The sequence below is a fragment of the Dendronephthya gigantea genome, unplaced genomic scaffold (genome assembly GCF_004324835.1).
Source record: "Dendronephthya gigantea isolate DGI-Jeju-01 unplaced genomic scaffold, DenGig_1.0 000153F, whole genome shotgun sequence".
Classification (NCBI taxonomy): domain Eukaryota; kingdom Metazoa; phylum Cnidaria; class Anthozoa; order Malacalcyonacea; family Nephtheidae; genus Dendronephthya; species Dendronephthya gigantea.
The window spans coordinates 184,056-197,929 of NW_021163163.1; the positions used below are offsets into that span (position 1 = coordinate 184,056).

Below are 13,874 nucleotides of genomic sequence, written 5' to 3' on the forward strand. Positions count from 1 at the left end.
CGATGTGAAAATGGCGAATAAGTGGCGTTTGCGCCCAAATATGGACATGCCACGCCATTTACTCGCCATTTTCACGTCGTCTATGACGTTCACGTCTTGATGCTAAATCTCCCTATTATCAGCGTCAGTGGCACATGAAATGAACTTAAGCATTTGAAATTAATTTTTAATAGCAAACATGTTTCGACTTAACTATAAGCCATCTTCAGTGCGAATGAATTGGTTATTTACATTGTTAAATATATAAAAGAAATTAAATCTCCCCGGAGGGTCACCTGACGGGGAGATGTAGTTCTCCGAGGACCTTCGAAGATTGATAGGAGCAATACTGGTGCAGAACCGCGGCCAGCAGTGGTCTGGAACCCACGCTAATTTATCGGTATATAACGATTGGGGAACCAGTATTGTTCCTATCAGTCTTCGAAGGTCCTCGGAGAACTACATCTCCCCGTCAGGTGAGTACCCTCCGGGGAAATTTAATTCCTCCTTCGTACCTTCTTCGACTGATACTCACAATACTGGTGCAGATTTCAAAGCCTTACTGCAAGGCCTCTGATACTAAACCGACAAACAAAGCAAAACAGAAAATGAACTTTTAATTTTCAACAACTATGTACTTAACACAGCATTTGCAAAGGTATTTTGAGTCTTTTTATGATGTTTGTTAAAAACATTTGCCGAAAACCAATCAAGCTGCACCTAGTATAATCTCCAACGGCACGCCCACGTTTGCGCTTCCGATATCGAGGTTGATCTCGTTGAATGTCCCGTGTAGTCTACAGATATTCCTGCTTTAGCAAGCAAGGATCGCAGCAAGGACAGTGTTTGGGATCCAATAGCTTTGTGAGGAACCTTGTACCGGTGCACTATATTTGTTATTTTAATACTACATTTCTTCATTAACCACAACATGACAACAAGGCTTGATATCGTCAAAACACCGTGCTTTTCACATTCGAAAATGCATGTGTGGATGAAAATGTTTTGTCATGCACGGTTCGTTTCCAAACGTAATACAACTAGCTAATAAAAAAAGAAAATCTAATACAACTATAACTAGCTAATAAAAAAGAAAGTCTAAAGAAACATGCAAACTTAACATTGTTTACTTATCTAGTATTAATCCTGCATTATCTGGGCCATAATTACCAACATCGATTTTGACGTCGCTATCTTTGACACACATTGTGTTCGCACGTTTTCGTTCAGCTGCAAGTTGTGGATTGCGAGCCAAGGTGAGTGCGATGAACCACTTGGCGCGGGCCTGGGGAGAGCGAGTCCACTTTGGTCCACATTTCCTTTCTAGGATATATACAACGATGAGGAAGTCAGATAAACATTCTTTGATATTGGAAAACTGAATTTAGCGCTAGTGGTTGGTGGTTATGACCACCACAAGTGTGGCAATGATTGCATGAGTCTATAATAGAGGTTTTCTATGTCATTCAAATAACCAATTGTTGTATCGTTAATTGGCATATAATCATGATGATAAGTTATATGGATATTAGTATTCGCATATAACAATGAATAATGTATATATATATATATATATATATATATATATATATATATATATATATATATATATATATAGTTTTTAAATACTGATATAGGTATATATTCTCTGAGTACTTGACTGAGTGGGACCAATACCAATTAATGTGAACGATTCCGAGAATAGTTTAAAAACAGCTGAATTCCGAATGAATTAATAATAATTATATGGATAGCCCGTTTTGCTTCTGTTGATGATTAATAACTATTTACAAGCTACCGTTAACCGTGGTGTATAGGTTTTAACCTTTCTTCAGAACTTACGTGTTTCGTGATCATCGATCAGTGTTTGACAAACCACTCGAAGAACTGGGTTTCTGAAAGCTGCTTGGACGTGAAGATAACAGATGTACGCATTGTAACCTTTTAAAGAATTAAGATATAGATAGATACCTTTTTGTTAAACAAAAAATCATAATTAGTTTCCTTATTTAAGGTGGCTTGCTACAGTTTTAAGAACATGGACAACTAATGATTTAGATTGAAATAATATTTGGCAGGAAATTTCTTGTTAAACAAAATGAAATTTTTTAGATATATTAACCAACATTCTAACAGTCGAAAATTGTCTTTGAGTATCACGTCATTACCGTTGTTATGGTAACAATGGCGTTTCAATATGGCCGTCATTTTACCTATTCACGCATTTTACTCGAAAACAAGTTCGGTTACCCCACTTTTCATTTTATAAAAAGTTTTCTTACAAAAAAATGGGAAATTTGAGCAAGTTTAAAAAAATTCTATAAAGCCAAAAAATTTCTATGATGAAAAACCCCGTTTTTTAATTTCTATTAATTATGGCTCTATAGAATTTTTTTTAACTGGTTCAAATTTTCCATTTTTTTCTAAGAAAACTTTTCATAAAATAAAAAATTGGGGTAACCGAACTTGTTTTCGAGTAAAATGCGTTAATAGGTAAAATGTCGGCCATATTGAATCGCCATTGTTACCATAACAACGATAATGACGTCATGCTTATGGGCAATTTCTGACTGTTAGAATGTTGGTTAATATATCTGGGAAATTTCTTTTCCTTACCAAGAAATCTTGTGCTAAAATTTTAAATCAAAACCACAAGTTTTCAATATTTTAAAAAATTGTAGGGAGCCACCTTAATCACAAAAGAATGTTTCAAGCTGACATGTTATACGAAAAAATCTTAGAAATGCATGCATTGTTTGAAAGCCCACCCACGTTTTGACCAAAACTACTCAAGCAGCATCATTTCGTGAAACAGACTGTAGTGGACGATTTTTGGTAAAACAATACTTTCAGCATATCTTAATCTCTATCTATAGTATTGAGCACTCTCTAGTTAGAGGAAGCCCAAAAAAATAAGCGTTCATATATGTTTATCATGCTATATTAATATTATGGCATGTGAGATGTTAAAAAAATCAAAATATAAACAGATCACTTAAACCCTCTCTCTCCCTCTTCCCACCTTTCTGTCCCTCTGCGTTACCTGGATCAAACCGTTGAAAACCATCAGGCATGATGCTATGATCAATTCTGGGCAACATCAGAAATCCCACAATCATTGTTTTTAGAATACGAAATATGGCAGAAAAGACACCCATCGGAAGTCCCACGAAAAACCAGAAATAAGAAAACACCAAATAGACATTCCTGCGGAGAGGAAGAAAAATATACGATATTTCCAAGGTAAATCAGAGTGTGTCTCATATTTCTAAAGTAAAGTCCTTGAAATCCTACAAATATTTTAACTAAAAATGATGGCTTCGTGGTATTGGAATCTGACTCGACCAGTGTACCGTCTAGCCCCTCAGAAAGCGCAATGAAGGCGTACCTGTTGTTTATGGAAATGACGTTTCTAGAGAAGTTAAGATCCCGGAATATTGTCACAGAAGCTGCAATGGAGCACAGCCGAAAGAAAAGCCAAGCCAAAGAGTACGCTAAATAGAATGTCAAACAAAAACTGTTAAGACTTGCATTAAAATGGAAGCCAAGTTCGTATGCAGACAAACGCTTTGTTTAAAGTTTAAACTTCAATAGTTTTAAAAAACGCTGTACTGTCTGAATATCTGACACTATTTAGGCTCGCTATGTTTTTAAATGAAATTAACGCTTATTAGAAATATTTGATACGTGCGAAATATGGGTAAGTTTTATGCTACAGGACCCACATTGTTATGACTTATGAGCAGAACCGATACGGACTTGACTTCCTTTTGATTAGTTGATTCAGATGCAAAAACTGTATGAAAATAATATACAAAGTTTGGGTCAAAAGGTCTGAGTATTTCTGTCCATAAAATGTACAAGTAAAATGCCAGCAATATTTAACAAAATATTTACGAAGGAAATGTGATTTATGTGAACGTGATTTTATAAATAGACTACAATGCAAGGTGTACCCTTATAAGCATATGAAGGCAAAGTGTGCTCTTATATGATGGGCTTGGCGCCCTATCTAAAAAACCGACAGGTAATAGAGTGCACGCAATATGGGAAAGGTGGTCAATGGCAATATGGGAAAGGTGGTCAATGGCAATTTGGGTCAATGGCCAGCAGCAATTCGAAAACTAACAAAGACCGAATACCCAAACCACAAACGGTCAGTTTATGCGTGACATAGCAGAAGACAGAGCTCGTTTACAGCTGAAATAGGTAATTTGTCTCCACCCTTTTCTGAGCATAAATATTTGGAATTTTAATGGAATGTATTTATAAATATCGTTTTGTTTGACAGAAATAAAGCGGCTAGGAGAACCACTACTCCTAGCCAAAATCACCCCAAAACGGGTTAAAATTTTATTGATGCTCAGAAAACTGAGCTGCGGAAGGGGTATGCAAAATTCATGGCTGGCAATATATATATATATATAATATAATATATATATATATATATATATATATTATATATATATATATATATATATATGCGAAAATAAATCACATTACATAAATAGAGAGTAAGTATTTAAAGTATTTAACGTTGCAAAACAGGAGATACCTGAACACAATGTTTAATAACATTGCTAGAATGTTTAAATGAAAAAATCTTAAGGGTACATAAACACGGTTGATTCCACCTACCCGCCGCCCTTGATATAGCCGAGGATCCAATCCTGAACCCAGGAAAATTTCAAGGAATACAAAAGAAAACATGGGATACATATGAAAATCCAATTTAAAAGAAAGCCTGCAAAGAAAAAGAAGCGATATCAATGCAATATGACCATTAGGATGGCCCTCACTGTATAGAAAAAAATTTAACACAAAAATAGTTGATGAGTATAGTTGATGATCGTCTATCTATGGACAGGAGCAGAGTGTCGCGATATAATTAATTTCTCAATTAAACATGATGTATACACTGTTATAATGTTAAAGTGTTATAATAGCACCTCCATAACTGTAGATTTTATACCCCTTGCTTTGGTGGAAATAACAAATGCTACTGATCTAACATGTACCGATTTAGGGGTTGATCTAAACCATCAATTTGATGGTATAACATACTTATCATGCATAATCAACTAACACCTACCCCACAAAAAGTATCCAATTTGAAAACTATGATATCGAAGTCCTTTTCCCTGGAAAAATGGAGTAACGTAAGTGCATTGCTTGCTAGCGAGAGAGAGAGTGAATTCCCGTCGTCATTAAGATAACTGCAATGTTTACACGTAATGAAATTGTAAGTACACTTGCAACATTGATTAATTTTTTATTATCAAATATATCCCTTTACTGAGAATTCTCTTGGCTCACTTCCCTGCTCGGATAACAACAACTTAGAAATGCAATTAGCCTTTCTCAGGATGACGTTTCTGGGTACTTTCAATTTTCTCAAACGGGTTTAAAAATTATTTTAAAAAACAACATGAAAATAATTTTTTTTAGAATCAACAGACCATTTGAAGAATAAATTCAGCCTAAAATTAAAGACAGTCGCCGTTACAAGGTCTTGAGCTGTTGCACTTACAGTTTTGTAAAAAAGTACCCCCAAAATGGCGGCATATTTGTCATCGTGAGAAAGACTAGTTGCTCAACTTACAACCATAAACTGAGACACGCTTATGTTCTTAGCGATGAACGATTTATCCCCTCTGAACATTCTCAGCATGTTATTCCTGAAATATAATACAAGGAAGATCAGGTATATAAAAACTAATCCAACACTACAGGGTGTCCTAAAAACCCTTAATTTTTTTCCGAATGCAAAATTCTTTTCGGTGTCCTATTGTAGAAAATACATGTTTTACAAACGTATAAAATGTATCTCGATGGATCTACGACGATTCAAATAAAACAATATTTTAAAAAAGAACTGCATTTTTGGATATACCACCTTTGGTTTAATTTGTTTTATCTAACATGAAGATTTGCACAAGTTTCATGCAGTATAGTAATTACTGACTTCTATATACTGATTCTTGGATTCAGCTCATAGCATTAGCCTATTGGTCTTGCTTAGTATGGCATTAGCTTACTGCATGCATGGTCTTGCTTTTTGAGGGGAACCCTGAATATCAAAAACTATGGATTACGCTTCTTTTTCTTCATACTTATGATTTTCCATGAAAAGAATGAGGGAAAGCGCACAGATCACAGTCGTGAGGATTGCACTAGCCAATGATGAACCTAGTAAAAAATGTTCAAAACAGTTTCTAGTATTCTCATATCGTACAACTCGATATCTGTAGTGACTGTATATAGCTCGAGGAACACTAACCAATAATCCCACGTGACAAATCCAAAATTGCTTCGTCTAAAGCATCCGAAGGTTTTGTTTTCTCAATTTCTCTCAATAGCACACTTGACAAATAGATGCAAAGAACGCAAAGCTTAAAGAGAAAAAGACAAGTATATGCTAGCGGGATGTACAGGGCGTCCTAATAAGAAGCATAAACTCTATATCTGTTATTCATTTAGAAATATAGTTCATTTAGAAAAATAGGATATTTTAAGAAATATAGCGACGCAATATGTAGACACAGCGTTTGTTTACCTTGCCGAATGTAATCTACTTTTAATCAGCACTTCTGAGGGATTTAGATCAAATATTTGAAAATTGAATTATTAGCAATATTATCTCTATAGAGATATATATTATAGCTTTAAAATGTTTTTGCTCCGTAGATATCTCAATCACCAAAAAGAAGTTGCAAATATCCCGGTTTCATTGGATTAAACAAACATATATATATATAATACAATTATAACAATTATAAAAAAGTCTATTTGGAATAGATTTATATATATATATATATTTGCAGAAGTAACTGCATAACGACATGTAAGGACGAAACTCCGTAATGTCAATAACATCTTAAGATCACAGTCGTTCCCAACTTGGCCTTGTAGCTCAGACGGTAGAGCAACGTTCTAGAAATGCGAAGGTCGCGGGTTCGATTCCCACCGGGTCAAGTAGAATTTTCTGTTTGCCCGGTTGGTTATACTTGCGTAGAAAGAACATATAAAAACACACATATTACACAACCCTACAAGTGAACACATGGCTCAATTAAGAGCAAAAGTACATATATATATATATATATATATATATATATATATATATATATATATATTTTTTTTTTTAAGAAAATGCAAAACTTACATTATAAAGCAGAATGCCGCAGATCATCATCACAGAGAGAGTTTCAGTCGAAAACTTAAAATCTAAAAATGTTAAACGAAACAATAACCAAACATATATTACTATCTGAGTACTTATATGCATTCATGTATACATATGTTATTTCGTAATAATTCTTTTCCTGATGATGACTATAGTTTAGTCGAAACCTCGAAAATTATGTTTTTCAAAAATTTACTCTTACTATTGATCAAATATTTGTCGAATACATATGTATATACGTGCATAGTATTTCTTATTACAAATGGGTGTTATTCTAAGCGAGGTTCTAACGCCGTCTGTCGTCATGCCTATACCGGGACTTACGCCTAATTTTATTCTAATTTCTAAAAGCTCACCCACACCCAAACCCATTGAGTGGATAATCTTAATTACTTTATATAGTGATTCTTTTGCGTATTTCTACTCGTATAAGACCTTGATTTTCAATTTTTTACCCTAATTAAACCCTTCCAATAGTTAAGAAAGGACTAGCTCATTGATCAGTTATAACATAATTTTTATGTTACACTCAATTAGTGTGAATGTGCTCTTTGAAAACGGGTAATAGTGCTTCATCGTATAAATCATCCAATCATCAAACAAGGTTATATACCTTTTTCGGGATTGTAAACTTTCCTCAGAAAAAACTTTATTCTTGAATATTGACGAGGTCTAGAAAAACAGGAAAATTCCTAGGATAGAATCTTTCCCAGTCGGACGTCACAGAGTTAAAAACAGATTTTAAAAATAAACACGCCTTCAAAAAAATGAACGAAAGTAAGGTTTAATTTATTTGAGAAAGCGAGAGCAATTAAGCTCTAACAAGACAGTCTGAAAGAAAACATCATGAAACAAAGTCAAAGTTGCGTTTAGTTGCCCTTCGCAGCATAAACATGATTCAGTCATGGCGTAGACAGAAATTGACAGGCTGCTATTTGCTAATTAATGAGAATTTGGTAGAGCTAAAGTTGCTGAAATTTACTACATCTGGAAAAGTGAAGCTGGGCACTCATGTGGTTGTGGTTTTGTTTTGAAGACCTAAACACCTGCGTTATTCAACTTTTCAAAGAAAATTTAAAATCGGCGATTTTCGCCCAATTTTTCTGCTTATCACGAATAACAGGAATTAGTTTGCAAAACCTGTTCAAATCTGTTCATGCAGAAACTCGTTTTAACCAATAACGTTAACATGCGCTATCACACTTGATACAATTTTTTTCGTCTATATTTAGCCAACCATTTTCGTTTTGTGCGCACATAGCTACTTCTTAACTTCTTTTGACGCAATGGTATTACACATGATCATACTTTGGTTTGAAAATGTTCTTCACGTGTTCCCTCAACCAAGGTCTGAGCAATTTCACTTGTGGAGACGAACTTTCATCCTAAACGTACATTAATTATTCGTGTGAAAATACAGCTGTGAAAACTGAGGAGATCAATGAGTTTCAGTGTAAGCGAGCTTTGATAGAATACAGGCTGAGTGTCCGGGGGTGAGGTGAACCCCTTCAATTAGTATTTACGAATATTTAAGGCTAGTCGTTCTCAAAATAGTCGCCAAATATCTAAAGCTAAATCTAGAAGTAAATCTCCAAATATCTAGAGGCTCATGCAGAATTTGAAAAAATTGTCACTCAGCACGAACCAAGGGGCTTCCTCGTGAACATCCCTCGACCAATGTTGACTACAGCCCCCCCCCCCTCTCAATCCCAGCCCGTTCCCAACGCCTCTGAATGCAGCCCCAAAACGTGAGAGTTTCGCACCGTTTTTAAACTCTGCCGGTATCGTGTGAACAGGGAATAATAAAGATTACGTCACAAAAATACTTACATCGCGGGAAAATAGCTTTACTCCGAAGATTCCATATTCTTTAATTTCCCGATAAAATACGAATATGAACTTGCCCAGGATAAACAGATTGCTTATCACTATTGGCAAACTCGTCAATACGATTACTGCGATGTCAGATGAAGAATTATTCTTTAAGAATTAAAAAATGACATTATATACATTCATGTTCATGCACTAACGGTAAAAATAAAGATAGGCAAGTCTTTATGCACCGATATTTTTACACGCCCCTCAAGCGTGCTGGTTTATCCCTAGACCGAAATTGCCAAATCAAACTTACCTGACATCTTTGAAACGTTTGTGTTAAAGTTACACAAAAACTGTAATAAAAAAAGTTAATTGGTTAATTACACACGGAGGAAAATGTTGTTTTCCGAGTTCCATGTTTTCAATAATTTTGTTACTGTTTGTTGATCTATAATGTGTGTCGGTTTATAACCAGCATTTTCAAAACAATCTATAAAAGCCACCACCGGCCATGGGAAAAATGTTGGAGACGACGTAAAAGCCAAAGGTTTGTGGGGCGCAAATGTAACTTTTGCCGTGAATTAAACGTACTTTCGCAAAAATAGAGATTTTGTTTCGTAACGTGATAACGTTTGAAATAGGGGAGGTCTGAATCGTCTTTTTATGGGGGATAATTAGATACCCCCCCCCCGCACACAACTTAAAAAACTGGAGGAGTCGTGTCCTCCTACACCTTACTGCGAACATAATACTGTCGCATACATGTCCATACAAATTTAATTTCATTGCGAGTTTCCGCTTCACATTGTTTAAACAGCGCTGAACTAAAACTTTAAGGGCTGGTACACGCGTAAAGATCATCATGTTGATGGAAGTTGTTTAAAACAGGAGTGAACTATGTTGTGCTGCACCATGTGCACAGCATTGTTAACAATAGTTTTTGAACCATCAGTAGCCTACTGTTGCAACTTGTTGGCAATCATGTCAACATGCAAATTGTTCATTCAGCCACAGCACAATATTTTTCACTTCTGATGCGATAAACTAATCAATTTTTTTCCGTTTAGGTCTGTTTCCAGGTTAAAGTGCGCGTATCATGGTTGCGGACTTTGAACATATCTGTATTTTAAAAAATTTCGCAATACACTTTGTTATTGAAAAATTTTGTCTCGATGGTTTTTAGCCCTTAAAGTTACCGGACATGACGTCAAAGCGGGAATTTCAAATCAGTTTTCTTTCGTTTAAGTTGCACGGAAACCTCAATAATTGTAAGCACACTTACTTGACTATACAATATGGAAGACCCATCATTGCACCAAATATTTTGTGATACGTCGTCAGGCAAGCAAAGTAGGGATAATAAATGACAGCATATTCAATTGCAATGCCGAAGAGAAGGAACGCTGGATGTAATTTACAAAAAACGGGTACAATTACTTAAACGATACTTTGAGAATTGAAGAACTGTAAAATACTTCGTAAAAAATTAAAAAATGGGAGAATAGAAAGGATTTTAATTCTTTCTTTAGGCAGCATTGCTGCATCAAAAAAATTTCGCCTGATTTTCTTTTCAATTGTGAGAATTCGACGGTAGCAGATTGCCTTGATCCAGCGAAACGTTCTTTACAATACGCCTCCTGTTATTTTAGATGATAGTATGGATGATTTTTACCTTTTTCCCAACCGTTTGAACCTGAAATTTCAAACTTTGTGACTAGCGTAATGATTGATTCAGTAGCAGCTCCAAACACAAACATGGTGGCAAGTCGGTCATGATCAATACCAAGGAAATCAACAGGGCTACAGATTGTAGATTTAATATCTTAATACAAAGTTTGATTTGATCATCTCTTATTTAATTTGATCATCCTTTACAAAAAATATCTAGTTTCGACTTGAGATCTTCTTTCTTTAGTTGACATGCACCGAAGGACGTATGCGACGTTATATTATTTATGTAAATGTCCAAACATACAAGTTCTTCATTGTGATTGGCTAGATGTATAATGATTGGAAATAAGACGGTGTATGCGTTTTGGATGCTCGTTGAAAATAATTAGATGATCACAGATTTATTTCGTTTATATTTATGGTATTTTTCGTTAGGTTTATAGCAATGGAACTGCGGACAACACACTCCGTATACTTAAACTAAAACTATTTAACAATCAGTCGCCGAAGGCGAAGTGAATATAGTGAATCACCGAGCCTGAGGCGACTAATTGTTTTCGTATAAATTTTGAGGTGTTTACAAATAATAATCAACATAATTTCATAAAGATTTATAATGAATTCAAATTTCTTAGCTGAAATACAACAACAAAAAGCTATAGCCACCGGCCAGTGATTATCACTTCAGCGACAGTGGATCTTGACCAATCAGAATGCAGGAAAATCAATACTAATAATTTTTATATGCATCAAACATTATAAATAGTCAGAAAACAAAAACACGCACGAAATAACGGTGTAAGTTTTCATCTCATACGACAAATAAAAATTCATAGTCCTTTGGGACGAGTTTTCGCACAACATAATTAATCTAGAGATATAAAGCAGTCTTTTACAAACAAACATTTATTCAATTGAATTTACGAAGCTTAAGTTTAAGGGAAAGTTAGATGAAAAAACTATTTCAAAAGTGTTCCAAACGTTAAAAGCGAACGGGTTTACCTCGACAACCTACAGTTTGAATAGGTATATAGAATATTATTGCGCCCAACGAAATTTCATTTTGAAACATGACATCTATTTGTTCTTTTGTCAACAATTTCTACTGCAATCTTGAGGTAAAACCGTTCGCTTTTAACGTTTAGAACACTTTTGAACCAGTTTCTTCATCTAACTTTCCCTTAAATGTTGACAGTTACGGAGATAACTCGTCCACTACTGCCAAATTGTATAAATCGAATTTACGAAATTCCGAATTCGTTTCGAAGTTCATTCAACTTCGCAAATTCATTGCGAAGTTCAGGCTCAACATTCCAAATATGGAATGTATTCCGGAAGTTCTGAAGGAACCTTTGAATTTTACGATGAATGGTCAGCTGAAATTAACTGTAGCGTAAGTTTCCTTCGTTAATGAGGCTATAAGTCCTTCGGTGCATGTCAACTTTTAGGATTGGTCGGATAATTAGCATATTTAGCGTATATATAGTGATAAATTTATTGGGTTTCCAGTGGCGAAAGTAGGCGAATTATTATTTGCTTTCGGTCATTCATAGTCGTTGAAATGGTAGAAAATTTAACTTCATACCATCTAACCTGTCTTGATGGTGACTCACTACAACAAAAACAGACCGTCCTTTCTCTCAAGAGTTCTTATTCGACAGACAGGCCTGGTATCATCCTTACAAAAATGAACTTACATAACGAGTCCTGGTCGACCTCCCCAAAAATCTTTCTTGTAACTTTTTCTTCGTCGCAAAAACGCCAAAATTGTCAGAATCATTGCCTGAAACAGATTTTACGTTTTCTTATTTTCTGTATCGAAAAATATGAAAAACTGTTTTATTTTTGTCTAATACACGTGGTCGATGGTTTTTCAGTTATGGATGAGTTCGTTGCAGGTGACTCATAACCTCGTGACTAACAGGATCTTAGTAGTTAAATTGAAGGGATTTCCCCAGAGAAATTATAATTTAAAAATGATTTCATATAAAATCATCAAGCGTTGTTTTGACACTTATACTTCATTACATCACTCCATAACAGATTATAAACGCAGTAGCCATATCAACACTTAGCAAGCCGATTTTTATACACTCGGAATAGTAAACATGGCAATTAAGCTCCTAATCTTAACTAAGCTCTTCCTATCATCCTATTTCGAAAGCCCTAAAAAGAAACCACAGGATGCTGATTAAGTTTCGTAACACAAGTGTGACATTTTAAACTTACAGCAGGTATCAATAAGAAATGAGGATAATATCTTGTATCAACATCACATGCAGCACTAGAAATAAGAAAACACATTGACACTTGAAACAATTACAGACATTTGTAGCCAAGCAATTATCATGTATACTCACGCAGTGGGAGATTCGTTGGATGATAAGTTTGTCTGGTTAGTCATTGCTGGTGAGATACGTAAGCTATAAGAGAAATCGGAATAAGGCCTGCTATCCATTGCAACAATATTGTAGCGAAGCTTAGCGTAATCCTTAATTTGTTTCAAAGTCATTAGTTCTATCTGTGAGTGCCTAGGAAAGAATGATATATTCGCTGCGGTACGGCCGAAGTGGAAAACAGCGCTAAGCCAGGTTGTGACCAACAATAGACTACAACTTTTTATCTATGCAAGGAAATGCAATCAAATCACCACAGCTGAAAAGAGCTTACTGAAATTACTCAAGTAGTAGAAATGCAAAGTTTGGTTGCGAAATGTTGTAAAATACAGAAAATATAGCCTTGCGAAGTTCGCAAATTTGTATACTTTTCAGGACAAACGGAAATTGTTACCACATTTAGGTCAAAAATGGTAACAATTTCTGTTTGTCCTAAAAAGTATATACAAATTTGCAAACTTTGCAAGCATAAAGGTTCGACCTACGACATAATCACATAAAATGGTCATCATATACGTTATATCTGATGTCAAGCCTCACTAGTACACTACAATTCTACAAACAGGGAGCTTTAGCAGTGACTACGAGTACGACGACGAAAACTCGGCCAAAACTCGTAGTCGTTGAGTACGCGTATAGATATGATGAGGGTTCACACACAAATTTAACCACACGGTCCCTTTCTCTAGCAAATGAGAGGAGTTTATTTTCATGTTTGTTGTCAATATAAATGGTTCGGCTCCATTTTCAAATTTCGGGGGGTGATGCCTCTAGTCACGCTTTTTTAATCAGAAGTGAAACATCTGGGTGTAATCTGTATCGTA

The 13,874-nt window shown here is 35.2% G+C and overlaps 1 long non-coding RNA gene across 1 annotated transcript; it reads right to left on the reverse strand.

Moving 5' to 3' along the window:
- Positions 1–489: 489 nt before the first annotated feature.
- LOC114537182 lies at positions 490–3,456 on the reverse strand. The gene is made up of 4 exons (XR_003688560.1): positions 3,368–3,456; positions 3,023–3,186; positions 1,822–1,920; positions 490–1,302 (listed from the first exon to the last, which is right to left on the reverse strand). It is a non-coding gene; the product is annotated as an uncharacterized LOC114537182 (long non-coding RNA).
- Positions 3,457–13,874: the final 10,418 nt, after the last annotated feature.